Raw genomic sequence first — 15,081 nt, 5'->3', positions numbered from 1 at the left:
TCCAGCAGGTTTTGGAAAGGAGTGCCATTCAAGCAGACTTTCCAATATTGGAAATTTGTGGTAAGGACTATGGGACCACACTGTTGAGGTCATCGCACTACTCAATCTAACTTAAACTAACTTACACTAAGGACAACACACACACTCATGCCCGAGGGAGGACTCGAACTTCCGACGATGAGAGCCACGCGAACCGTGACAAGACGCCTGTGACGTCACGGCTACCCCGCGCGGCGGAGACTTTCCAAACCGCATATCTTATACGGATGAGGCATCCTTTAAACGAGAATGTATGTTCAACAGCCACAATCAACACTGTGGGCACGGAAAAATCCGTACGCCGCCTTTGTTCGTGGTCAGCAAGTTCGCTTCGCAGCCAACATCTGGGCCGGCTTGGTAGGCGCTAATTTGGTCAGTCCATTCATGTTCCCCCGGCGACTGACCGCAAACAGATACTGACTCATTTTACGATAAATTGTGCCAGAATTGTTGGAACATGGTAAACTCAATGTGCGACAGCGAATGTAGTACCATCACGACGGTGCATCTGCGCACTTCGCACGTGTAGTGCGCATGCATTTGAATGAAGCCTTTGGTGAGAGCTGGATGGGGCGCAGTGGGCCGCTGGCACGGCCTGCACGTTCCCCGACGTGAGACCCACCGAGCTTTTTCCTCTTGAGCCACCTACACTACTGGCCTTTAAATTGCTACACCAAGAAGAAATGCAGATGATAAACGGGTATTCATTGGAGAAATATATTATACTAGAACTCACATGTGATTACATTTTCACGCAATTTGGATGCATAGCTCCTGAGAAATCAATACCCAGAACAACCACCTCTGGCCGTAATAACGCCCTCGATACGCCTGGGCATTGAGTCAGACAGAGCTTGGATGGCGTGTTCAGATACAGCTGCCCATGCAGCTTCAACACGATACCACAGTTCATCAAGAGTAGTGACTGGCCTATTGTGACGAGCTAGTTGCTCGGCCACCATTGACCAGACGTTTTCAATTGGTGAGAGATCTGGAGAATGTCCTGGCCAGGGCAGCAGTCGAACATTTTCTGTATCCAGAAAGGCCCATACAGGACCTGCAACATGAGGTCGATCATTATCCTGCTGAAATGTAGGGTTTCGCAGGGATCGAATGAAGGGTAGAGCCACTGGTCGTAACAGATCTGAAATGTAACGTCCACTGTTCAAAGTGCCGTCAATGCGAACAAGAAGTGACCAATGGCACCCCATACCACCACGCCGGGTGATAGGCCAGTATGACGATGACGAATACACGCTTCTAATGTGCGTTCACCGCGATGTCGCCAAACACGGATGCGACCATCACGATGCTGTAAACCGAACCTGAATTCATCGGAAAAAATGACGTTTTGCCATTGGTGCACCCAGGTTCGTCGTTGAGTACACCATCGCTGGCGCTCCTCTCTAGACTGCAGCGTCAAGGATAACCGCAGCCATGGTCTCCGAGCTGACAGTCCATGCTGCTACAAACGTCGTCGAACTGTTCGTGCAGATGGTTGTTGTCTTTCAAACGTCCCCATCTGTTGACTCAGGGATCGAGAGGTGGCTGCACGATCCGTTACAGCCATGCGGACAAGATGCCTGTCATGTCGACTGCTAGTGATACGAGGCCGTTGGGATCCAGCACGGCGTTCCGTATTAGCCCCCTGAACCCACCGATTCCATATTGTGCTAACAGTCATTGGATCTCGACCAACGCGAGCAGCAATGTCGCGATGCGATAAACCGCAATCGCGATAGGCTACAATCCGACATTTATCAGAGTCGGATACGTGATGGTACGCATTTCTCCTCCTTACACGAGGCATGACAAGATCGCTTCAGCAGGCAACGCCGGTCAACTGCTGTTTATGTATGAGAATTCGGTTGGAAACTTTCCTCATGTCAGCACATTGTAGGTGTCGCCACCGGCGCCAACCTTATGTGAATGCTCTGAAAAGGTAATCATTTGCATATCACAGCATCGTGTTCCTGTCAAATTTCGCGTTTGTAGCACGTCATCTTCGTGGTGTAGCAATTTGAATGGCCAGTAGTGTACAATCTGTTGTCTGTGAAACACTGGTGATGAGCTGATAACGAGCATCACGGCAACAAGAGTTATTGTGATCGCTTCTCAGTTTTGGTTATTGATAACTTGATACCAGTATCTGAGTTTAATTTGTACAGCACTGAAGATGATCACCATGTGATCGAAAATCGATTCTGCTATCAATAAAACATCAATATTACGGCCAACACTGACCTTCCTTTTAATTTAACATATATGGTCGTTGTGCACACAGCACTCCATGGAGTCGCCAAGCAATACATTAATGTGTTTCACTACGGAAAAAAGTTGGTGCAGATATGATTAAAGGAGTAGTACGTCAAATAAGCTACCCCTGATTCTGCTCCTCACACGAAATGCGGGTTCCCAGCGAACACAAAAAAGAGACGCTACAGTAATTCGTCAGTAGCTCTGTATAAGAACAAACGAGCTTTTCGCTTCCTGTCCCGGCCCCGACTCCGCGGTGATTTGACAGGTTACGCTGAGAACACAACTATCCGCGGCAGTGCGTAAAGGATTAGGGGGATGAAACGAGGCGAGACGGTGGATCATCAATTAGAGAGATCGGCCGGTAGCGGGCCGGCGGCCGATAAGCGGCGATCCGCATCTCGTTTGGCGCCGATCGGGCCGCGCTAAAGGATGGCCGCGGTCGCTGGCGTATCGCTCGGCATCTCGACGAGTGGCTAATTAAGGCCGAGCGGCTCCAGCCGCTAATGGAGTGTAATTCGTAGCAGCCGCGAGCCGCTCAGCGCTACCTAACAAGCTCCATTACAAGGCGGACACCGGGGACCGCTGCTGCTGTCTGGCTCACCAAAACGGCTTCAGGAAGAGCTCGTTTACTTCTGCGGTCATATGAAACGGAATAATAGAAAATGTACTTGAAAATGACAACTACAAAAAGGGAACAGGCTCTTTTTAGGAAATTCTTTCAAAATTTGGATGCCTTGCTTCTTCCAAGTGGAAATATCATCCACCCTGTAACAAATCTTAAAAATATATCAGTACTTACTCCATAGACCCATCATGAGGCACTTTTACGAAATATTACCCATGTATTCTGCATTCTTATTACTTCTCGCCGTCTTTACCAGTTTGGCTGTAGTTGCTGTCCTTCATGCAACTTTAACACTTCACGCTATGGATGTTCTCGACCTGCCTCTTCATTTTTAGCCCAGGTTTTTCCTTCCAGGACTTTTTTATGACGACGTCATTTCGAATTAGGTGTCCATTTAATTCAGTTTATCTTCGCTGTGTCGTATTAAACGTCTTTTTCTATTTAGTTTCATTTAGTTTTTGTTCATTTTATTTTCTTTCCGTCCAGGACGTTTTTGTGGCTCTTCTCCTTCTCCACATCCCTATTGCTTCTAATTTGTTCTTTTTCTGTTTTCACAGAGAACACTTTTAAAAACCGTAGCTTAACATGCTCCAAATAAACATCTTGACGAATTTCTTTCTTGTTTCTACATTGCGGTAATTGTTAGTTCATTGAAAGGGACCTGTAGCCACCTTTCATTAGTCCGGTAACCTATTTTCGCTAGCTTTTCTTTCCGTTCCTTGTTTCTCTTTTCTCACAACTCTCATAGTGGTGTGATTGAATGAATGTGGTTGTGTGTCACGTTGCTAGACGGTGGCGTAGTCTGCTGCAGAAAGTCTGCGATAGTCATACAGATTCAGCAGCTGTTGTACAGAATAGCCAACTCTCGCAGTGATCAAATAGACAAAGAGATTTGCGCTACTTGTGAGAAATCCACCTGCGTTGCCGGCCGGAGTGGCCGAGCGGTTAAAGGCGCTACAGTCTGGAACCGCACGACCGCTACGGTCGCAGGTTCGAATCCTGCCTCGGGCGTGGATGTGTGTGATGTCCTTAGGTTAGTTAGGTTTAAGTAGTTCTAAGTTCTAGGGGACTTATGACCACAGCAGTTGAGTGCCGTAGTGCTCAGAGTCATTTGAACCACCTGCGTTAGGTTGGTGGCGGAAATGGCATCTTTGGGTTTTCCGGGACACGAGGAGCATGGAAGAGGCTGGAAAAGAAAAAAGAGGGCAGTCTGCCGCCGGTACGGGAAGCGTCCACAGCGGTGCTCCAGTCGAAGAAGGGTGGGTTAGACTGACCGCGTGGCGCGTTATTACTTGGCGAGAGGAGAGCTGTTAGCTTTTGGTCTCGCTTTTCAACTCTGAAAGATTGCTTTGCCTTGTCGCAGCAAGGAATGCAAAACTTTGGCACATTTTTCTTTTAGAAAATTTCTATAGCAGACTTGGATCCGCCGGAAGAGCGCCACACAAAGGTGTCGATAAGAAGTGAGCACTCGCTCCTGTATGAATGTCTGTTTGCCTTCAGCTGTGCCTGTATAAACTTTTATTTTCCTAAATATCAATAGCTTTGCCTTCTCGTAAATTTTGCTTGCTTTACGTATCTTTCGTCCGTGGGGAGCCAACCACGTGGTTGAACGTTAGAGTTTGTTGGGCTACCGTCATCACTAACTGTCCGATCTCGTGTTTGTTTTAAAGAATGTTAACTGTTCATGATTGTGTGAGGGGATATTGTTGCAACTTGACCACAATACCTAGAATTTGCGTCTCCTCGAACCACGTGGTCACGCAAGTGTACTGCGAAACGTGTACCGTTTCACGAGTTATTGCGATCAGTTATCAGGCAACAGCAGTTGTATGAATGATTCACACCAATGATTTTAGGTGTAGATTATAACGGGGAATGTATCGATGCTTTTCTTTAATGTTTTAGGAATTAATGTTATCAGGAATTGTGTACATGCCTCACATCCATGTCTTAGGAATAAATGATTTTATCTACAATTTTTTCTTGTGTTCCGAGGTTACGTTTTTACACCTAAGCCACTCACCTCGTAGCTTTCCCGTTATCACACCCAACTCGTTTCCTTACGCACAGGTCTAGTGATTAGTTTCCCCTTTTATTTTAAAACAAATGCTATACATTAAGTCTTATTTTCAGGTGTGTTGCTGGGAGCTGATCTTCTGCACAGTGTTCATGCATTTTCTATTTTATTTTAAATGTTTGATTCTTGTGAACAGTCCACGGGCAATACTATTAATTACATCGCATCCCCTATGAGCGACATCACAACGTATGCATTTTTATGAGTTTTTGGTACGTGATCAAATTAATTTATTTTCCGATTCGGCCAAACCTTTGATTAGTTGTATGGTTAGAATCGGTGGCGACCCTAATCTTCTCACGTTAATTTCACAATCAATAAGTATTTCAATTCCCAATAATAACATAATAACCCGTAGAAACAGGTTAATTACATCATAAATGATTCTTACTTCTGAAGGCTTGTTTGGTTGTTGAAATTCTTCTTGTACAACTTAATATGTGCGCAGTTCGTGGTCTCGTGGTAGCGTTCTCGCTTTCCGAGCACGGGGTCCCGGGTTTGAGTCTCGGCGGGGTCATGGATTTTTCACTTGCACCGGGATGGCTGGGTGCTCTTTTGTCGTCTTCATCATCATCATTCATCGCCATTACGGTCGGAGGAAGGCAACGGTAAACCACCTCCATTAGGACCTTGCCTATCACGGCGGTGCGAGTCTCCCGCATCGTTCCCCTACTCTCTGCCAAGAAGCATGGGACTTTATTTCCAATCCAGTACTCATTATACATCTGATGTCTGTTCTTATTGTACGTACCAAGTGACAAAATTCGTTTGCTCGCCACAGTATAGTATTTGCTGTCTGAATGTTCCCTGTTACTTCCATTTATCGCTCACCATTAAGGGCATCTCAATCACGCTGCTAATATCCGCTGTGGGGGCACAAGCTACTGTATCGGTCAGTCCACCTGTATCGTTTCCAACTGCTGCGTAGAACATCAACTGAACATTAAAAACTGGGAACTGAGGAAATCAGCTTTTTCTGAACAGTGTAACAGATAAACACAAAAGTCTGTTTGATAGAACAAAGGTTTTGTCCAAGGGTCGGGATTCTGTTACTAAACAGGCTGTAATAATTAGAATGTGCGTGAACAACTTTAGCCAGCACAGTGGATATAATGTTAGCGGTGCAAGAAATGAGCTCTCGATGCGTAGTAAAAACAAATAAACAAAAAGATGAACCAGAGAAATTCGTGCGGCAGCGGCGTCGCCGCCAGTGCAGATGTTGGCAACACCTGTGGCAGCGTGGCGACGTACACCGACCAGTCAGAAGCTGTCCATAGTAGAGATGGGTCGAACTCGTTCATTCCCGTGAACTACTTCATTCATTTCACTCTTTGCCGTGAAGCGTGCAAATGAAGTAGTTCATTCATGAAGTACGGAAGCCTGGCGAAGTTGCCCAGTTCGCCGCTCAGCCGCGGCTACGCTAGCATCGCCTCGCTCGTGCAATAAAGCTTCGTAATACTTCCTAAGTTTACCAATAGATGGCTGAACAATGCAGTAACGTTCACGCAACGTTTTACACATTTACAGCGTCTGAGTTAACTTGAACAGAGCATGGTCGAAGGGGACAAAGGAAAGATAAACAGAGAAGCCTGTCGCATATAAAGAAGGTATTACGTTTAATGAAGCTCGACATTTTCTCACGAAGCGCCCAAAAAAGTCTTTATCTGCCAAGTGAAACCTTATTTGTTGTATTCATGGACTGAAAACTACAAAATAGAATGAGTATGTTTGCCACTGTCACAAAGTCTATATACCTACGTTAAGTAATTATCCAGAAGTTTTCTTGTAGATTTTATTTTTGTTGAGAGTAATAACCCTCAAAATTCAAAACGTAAACTGTCACCTGTAGTCATTGGTACCATTTCAGGTAAAATCCCTCTTTATTTTATTCGGAAAGCAGTTTTTCTGTTTCTTCACGCTTATACAATGGCTAGCAACTCGCGATCGCGTAAAAGTAGTGAAATTTGGGGTTTCTTCGCCGATTTAGGTGATGGGAAAACAAAGTGCAACTGTTGTTCTAAGAGTATTTCGCCGCGCGATTCGTCGACAGGCAGTAGAGGGAGGACTGAAGTGAAGGGAAAATGAGTGACGTAGCGCCGATGTGGGAGAGGGAGAGGGGAAGAGAGTGAGTGAACTAGAAAAAAGTGTGGAGTGTGCTATCTGTGAAGAGTTTGAAGCACCAGTTCATTGAAATTGAGTGGTTAGTTCACACTTCACTGGAGTGAAGCGTTCATTTGAACGACTCACTCACGAGCGCCCCATCACTAGTCCATAGGCTATACAAGGCCACCACAGCAGCCGCCAAGACTGTCAGTTGCTCCTGAGGAAAGAGGTGATGGTAATCATCGAAAGCTTGAGGTTTTACCCATGACTGAAGTGGCGAGAAGTTCGAGAGTGTCTTCATATTTCTTCATAAAAATGTCCGCTGGTTGGCTGGTAACGTGTTTGCCTAGCATGCAGAGGGCCCGGGTTCGATTCCCGACCGCGTTGGAGCTTTTCTCCGCTCGTGGACTGGTTGTTGTGTTGTCCTCACCATCACCGACACGCAAGTTGTCAAAGCGGCGTCACCTAAAATAAGACTTGCAACCCGGCGGCCGAACCACCCTGCACGAGGCCTCCCGCTCGACAATGCCACACGAACATTTTTTTCATAAAAACTCTGAGTTGTACTGTGGTAGAAAGTACACCTTCAATTCTAAGCAGCTCTATAAATGGCCGGGTTAATTGTTTCAGAGGCAGGAGGAGGCCAGCGGCGTACAACCGTTAATAGGCTCACGTGTAGTAAAGTGTGCTATTTAAATCAGCCTTCGTGTTGATGAAAGCCTTACCTCTTTTTACCCTTATTTAACCTGATCAGTTGAGACCCTTTCTAACATCGGACCAGCGTCTGGAACACATACGAACCACTTTTCAACTGCAATGACGTTTTATATTTTTCCAGTAGCGCATGTCAACTTCAAGAAATTGTTGAAGAAATACTATTTTCTAACTTCAGCGCAAAAAATTTCAGGCTTTATACTTCCCGATTTAAGTAAAACCAAAAAACTACCCCAGGGCAAGGCGTCAGGGCAGCACAAGTGCAGATATAACATCTAGTAACAATGTAAACTCTTGCAGGACTTGAAAATGCGAATAAATACCCAAAACGCTTTGTGCTAGGCATGAAAACACGTAACTTGTCCAATGGTTTATTATTTCAATCATTACTGACACACACACATTGTTTGAGGAACTTCAATTATGTCGACTGAAATTAAGGTGGTGTATTTTTTCCTGTGTTTTGTGTGCCAGATAAAGATATATTTACACAAACTGGAAGTAATATCATTGAAATTATTTTAAACACAACATGCACAATGTTGTTGTTGTGGTCTTCAGTCCTGAGACTGGTTTGATGCAGCTCTCCATGCTACTCTATCCTGTGCAAGCTTTTTCATCTCCCAGTACCTACTGCAACCTACATCCTTCTGAATCTGCTTAGTGTATTCATCTCTTGGTCTCCCTCTAAGATTTTTACCCTCCACGCTGCCCTCCAATACTAAATTTGTGATCCCTTGATGCCTCAGAACATGTCCTACCAACCGATCCCTTCTTTTGGTCAAGTTGCGCCACAAACTTCTCTTTTCCCCAATCCTATTCAATACTTCCTCATTAGTTATGTGATCTACCCATCTAATCTTCAGCATTCTTCTGTAGCACCACATTTCGAAAGCTTCTATTCTCTTCTTGTCCAAACTATTTATCGTCCATGTTTCACTTCCATGCGTGGCTACACCCCATACAAATACTTTCAGAAATGACTTCCTGACACTTAAATCTATACTCTATGTTAACAAATTTCTCTTCTTGAGAAACGCTTTCCTTGCCATTGCCAGTCTACATTTTATATCCTCTCTACTTCGACCATCATCAGTTATTTTGCTCCCCAAATAGCAAAACTCCTTTACTACTTTAAGTGTCTCATTTCCTAATCTAATTCCCTCAGCATCACCCGACTTAATTAGACTACATTCCATTATCCTTGTTTTGCTTTTGTTGATGTTCATCTTATATCCTCCTTTCAAGACACTGTCCATTCCATTCAATTGCTCTTCCAAGTCCTTTGCTGTCTCTGACAGAATTACAATGTCATCGGCGAACCTCAAAGTTTTTATTTCTTCTCCATGGATTTTAATACCTACTCCGAATTTTTCTTTTGTTTCCTTTACTGCTTGCTCAATATACAGATTGAACAGCATCGGGGAGAGGCTACAACCCTGTCTTACTCCCTTCCCAACCACTGCTTCCCTTTCATGTCCCTCGACTCTTATAACTGCCATCTGGTTTCTGTACAAATTGTAAATAGCCTTTCGCTCCCTGTATTTTACCCCTGCCACCTTTAGAATTTGAAAGAGAGTATTCCAGTCAACATTGTCAAAAGCTTTCTCTAAGTCTACAAATGCTAGAAATGTAGGTTCGCCTTTCCTTAATCTTTCTTCTAAGATAAGTCGTAAGGTCAGTATTGCCTCACGTGTTCCAGTGTTTCTACGGAATCCAAACTGATCTTCCCCGAGGTTGGCTTCTACTAGTTTTTCCATTCGTCTGTAAAGAATTCACAATATTACACATAAATTGAATTTCTTGTACATGTAGAGCAACTTTCAGAATGTAAAGAACATAATCTCACTGGCACACACAGCAGAAAAATTTATCGCCACATTATATGCGTTGGAAATTCTTCTTCTTCTTCTTCTTCCTCTTTTCATTCTGAGCATCTGAGGACCACGTTAATTTGTATCAGCTTCTTTTCTTCTGGTCTTTCCCTGTCCAATATTCTCTCATTCTCATAGTTTCTAACCTTCTTCACTCTTCTGCCCACGATCATTTTCTTCTGGGTCCAGTTCTGTCCTCGAAAACTGTCAAAGCTTGAATTTTTTTAATTAAAAATCATCCTGCTGTACATCTTTGCTTCCTGTATTTCCATTTCTTCTATATCCCTCTGAACCTCTTGGATCCAGCGTATTTTGGTTCTCTTGTTCATCAGAAACTGTATTATCTGCTATGTTAATCTCCCACGGTCCATTCTAAGGATGTGTCCGAAGAACATGCTCCTTCTTTTCCTGAAGATGACCAGGGCTCTCTTTATCTTTGTACAAATTTCTCGGTTTGCTCGTCTTCTAAATCGGCCCTCTTCTGTTTTTTGATGTCTAAATATCCCTCTGAAAGTCTTTCGTTACACCAGTTCTAACCTCTTAAGTTCTTCTGCTGCGTATAAGGCAGCATTGCGGATCACTGTTTGATGATGTCTCAGTTTTGCTTTGATCGAAATATTCTTTATATTGCAGATGTTCATGGACAGTTTGTATGCTAAATTTTGTTTATTCGTTCTCTCACTGATTCCTTTTCAGCCACCCCAGTTTCTGTCCATTCTCCCAAGTATTTAAAACTCTCCATCTCCTGCATTTTCCGTCGCTATATCGTCATCCGTCTACGAACTGCCTTGATGTTTGTCATTTACTGCGTCTTCCTGATAGAGATCTGTACGTCTGCTTCACCTTCTTGTCTCTGTAGTTGCGTGGTTTGGCTAACCGCTTCTTCTAATGATTCTGACAATATCACAGTATCGTCTGCGAATGCTAGACGATCTACCCATATTCCTATTTTTTTTGCACCCCAGTCGTATTCCAGCGACTCCTTTCATTTCTGGAGGCCACTCCCTGATCGCCTTATCAAGTACACAGAGAGCAATTGGAAGAGTCCGTCTCACTGCCTCACTCCGGTTTTAATCCCGAAGGCCTCTGAAAGCTTTCCTTTGAACTAGAGCTTCGCTATTGTGTTGCTTAAGGTTTGTTTAATCAGTTCACTGGATTTTCTGTCTAGACTCATCTCCTCTCAAATTTGGATCAGTGTTCGGCTATATACTGCATCGTAAGATTTATTGAAGTGTACGAATGTGAGCATGAAATTTTTGTTCCTCTGTTTTTGACACCAGATTACGTGTTTCGGATTCAAAATTGGCTGTGCGCATTATTTCCCCTTTCTGAAGCCTCCTTGTTACTCTCCAGTTTGTGGATTTAGTTGTTTTTCCGCTCTGATTAGTAGTGTTTATGAGAATACGTTACAGTGCACTGGTATTAATGATATTCCACTGTACTTTTTCATATACAGGATATATTTGTGCCAACGCTCAACCTTCTAGAAACTTCTCCTCTTTCTAAATTTTATTTACAATATGTGTCATTTCGGTGATTGTATTTTCGTTCGCATACTTCAAGAGGTCTGCAACGATACCGTCTTCCCCAGTAGCTTCGTTATGCTTCTGTGTATACTCTTTAAAAAAAAAAAAAATGGACGCACCACGGAGGAATTATCTGAATGGGACGGGAATCGATAAATGTTACGTGTACGTACAGACAGACAAATGATCACAATTTCAGAAAAATTGGATGGTTTACTCAAAAGAAAGATATTCACAAACTGAGGAAGTCAGTAATGAGATGGTCCAACTCTGGCCCTTATACAAGCTATTATCTGGTTTGGCATTGATTAATAGAGTTGTGGATGTCCTTGTGAGGTATATCACGCCAAATTCTGTCCAACTGGAGTGCTAGTACATCAAAATATAGAATTGGTTGAAGGGCTCTGCTCATAAAGCTCCAGACAACTGGGGAGAGATTTGGCGATCTCACTGCCAAGGCTGGGTTTGACAATCAGGAAGACAAGCAGTAGAAATGTAAGCCCAGGATGGCCTGCCATGAAGGGCAACAACATAGGGTGTAGAATGTCGTCGATTTGCCGCTGCACTGTAAGGATACCGCGAATGGCAACCAAAGGATTACTGCTGTGAAGTGAAATGGTGCCCCAGACCATCACTCTTGTAGTCAGATTCTGTGGTGAGTGACAGTCATGGAGGTATCCCACCACTTTCTGGGGCACCACCAGACACGTCTTCATTGGTCATCGGGGCTCAGTATGAATTCACTGAAGACAGTTTTCCTCCAGTCAATGAGATTGAGATTCCAGACAGAAGACGTGTCTGGAGACGCCCGCGACAGCGGTGGGATACCAACCTAACTGTCCTCTGCCATACAGCCCGACAACCAGTGATGGTCATTTCATAGCAGAACACCCTTTGTTTATCATCCACGGCATCCTTACAGCACGGCAGTACGTTGACGATATTCTACGCCCAGTTTTGTTGCCCTTCACAGCAAGTTATCCTGGGCTTGCATTTCAGCAGGTTAATAGCCTTCCGCATACGACGAGAATTTCTACAGCCTCTCTGCGGGCTTGTCAAAAGTCTTGGCCAGGAAGTTCGTCGGATCACTCCCTAATTGAGAACATTTGGAGTATTGTGGGCAGCGTCCTCCAACCATCTCGGCATTTTGATGATTTAACGCGCCAGTTGGACGGAATTATCCCTCAGGAAGACATCCAGAAACTTATCAATAAATGCCAACCACCTGGAAAACGGCCAGACGTCGACCAACGTTTTATACCTGAAGACATGACGCGCTATAGAAACTCGTTCTGCTGGGGAATAAATGTGACCGAAGATGGGAAAGTGTTATTTTATAAATTTGAAATACAGTCGCAAACTTCAACCAGTTCTATGGACGTTGAATGATGTTGTTGTTGTTACTGACTATAATGATGATGATAATGTGAACTGCCAGCAATTGAAGCAGAGACAGTGATAAAATTATGTAACAGTGGAGCTCGTTTCCAGTAGTCTGAAAGTAAGCTACAAAAGGATTGAGTACGATTGCGGCTTTCCGTGTGTGTGCTCGGTATGGTAAACACTGTCGCCTTTTGGAGCGGGCGCACCAAGCAAAAACAGAGCAGGTGTGCCGAGCATACCAGGCAGGAACAGAGCAGGAAGGCGCGGCCACCTGCTGTCTGCTGATGTGCCGCACGCTGCAGGCTTGCACCTGGTTTGTTGTCAGGAGCGCAGACCAGCCGGTCCGCCCAAACAGGGCAGGCGGCACCTTATACGTCAGCGGCGGGGCTGTGGTGGGGGTAGAGGACAGGAGAGAAGTCCTGTGGGAGTCGCCCGTAGGCACACAGCGACACTCGGCCACCTGGGAGAGCGACGCCGCAAACGTGTTCCGCGTCCCACATACAGTAACAGCCATCTCCCTCAGGTGGCGACGTACGCTTCACAGCATTCGTGTGTCATCATTTTTAACCCTAGTGGTGTACGAATGCCGGACATTTGCCACGCCGAACATTTGCCACACTTGCTCCTTCGCCAGGTAGCTTGAATGGCGATCCCTGAGGTTAAGGGACGCCCTTCCTCGTACTTCTTCTGTCCGCTTTCAAACCGCCGTCTCCGCATCTTACTCGACACAACCAGTACTTAAGGGACCTTTTTCTTCGACATCTTGGCGAAATAAAGAGCTACTTTTCCAAAATCGAAATATTTACAACTTTCGGGAAACGAAAGCAATACCGACGATTATGTCAGTATGTGATTAGTTCTGCCAAGTATAAATATAGATCCCTCTGTCTGTAGGGTAGCTTCCTTTCACGCATACTGATTGCGATAGAAACAGTCCATTGGCATGGGTGCAACAAGAAAGGAACGATGTAAAGAGAATGCGAATGTACGCTAATCATTTCTTTTTGATCACTTCATTTGTGCCTACTTTAATTACTAGAACTGCATGTACAAAAGACAACAAGGAAAGAAGAAATGGGTATGTGAATGTTTGAAAAGAAGAACGACATGCTCCATATTAATTTACTCTCTAAAATACGGTATCCCTTGCGGCGAAACATTAGTTAATAAAGTGTAGCGGGACAATCTTCAAAACATGACTGAAAATACGTTCACTAAATAGAGATAAGAACATCTATGATTGACATGTCATCTAAAGTCGACGTAAAATTTTAAAATGTTAGAAATAAGGAAACGAAGTAATACAGAATGCTACGCTTGTAGCGTACGTTGTTGTTCTACATTGTTTAGCTCTGGTATTTACAGGGTCACAGAGAAAGCACCCTAGGTTTTGGAGGGAAAAGCCGTAATTGTAATGATCTGCACTACAACAGAAACAAGAAGCACAAGTTAAGGAAAAATAACGTAATGTGTGTTTCAGCTCACAAGCGACATTGAAACAGATAGTTCCTGTGACTTAGTATGGACAGAGGTTATATTCGACAACCGGAATAAATTAACAACTGGCTCATTTTACCGACCCCCGGTCTCAGATGAAACAGTTGCTGAACAGTTCAAAGAAAACTTGAGTCTCATCACAAATATGTACGCTACTCACACAATTATAGTTGGCAGTGACTTCAATCTACCTTCCGTATGTTCACAAAAATACATTTTCAGACCCTATTGCTTCCGTAATTGTTTTTTAAAAATTATTTTGAACAATTAGTTCACGAGGCCATTCAAATTGTAAATGGTTACGAAAACACATTTGACCTCTTAGCCACAAATAATCCTGAGCACCACGACGGATACAGGGATTAGTGAACACACAGTCGAGCGAGGCTCAATTCTGTAACAAAGAAATTCACCAAAAGTAAACGCGAAATATATCTATTTATAAAAGCAGCTAAAAATTCGGTTGACAGCTTTATAGGGACAGTCTCCAATCCTTCCAAACTACGTAAGTGAAGACCATATGTGGCTTAAGTTCAAAGAAATAGTATCAACAGCACGCGAGAGGTTCATACCAAATAAATTAATAAGAGACGGATCTGATCCCGCATGGTACACGAAACACGACAGGAAGCTGCTGCAGTATCACCGAAAAAGGCACGTATAATTTAGACGAACGCAAAATCTCCAAGATTGGTGAAGTTTTACTGAGGTTCGAAATTTGGTGCGGATTTCAATGCGAGATACATTTAATAGTTTCCACAACGAAAGTCTCTCTAGAAATGTGGCAGAAAATCCGAAGAGATTCTGGTCCTATGTTAAGTAAGCCAGCGGAAAGGCTCAGTAAGTACCTTTACTGCGTGACAGCGATGAGGAGGAGGAGGGGGAGACAAGGGACCCAACCCTTCGTAGCACGTAAAATCGTGGCAAATGTTCGGCGTGGCAAATGTCCTCACACATTGGTGGTACACCTCTGAAACTGTCACA

This window comes from Schistocerca piceifrons, chromosome 5 (genome assembly GCF_021461385.2).
Source record: "Schistocerca piceifrons isolate TAMUIC-IGC-003096 chromosome 5, iqSchPice1.1, whole genome shotgun sequence".
In the NCBI taxonomy this organism is placed as follows: Eukaryota; Metazoa; Arthropoda; class Insecta; order Orthoptera; family Acrididae; genus Schistocerca; species Schistocerca piceifrons.
Note: the sequence above shows the minus strand (reverse complement) of the source record.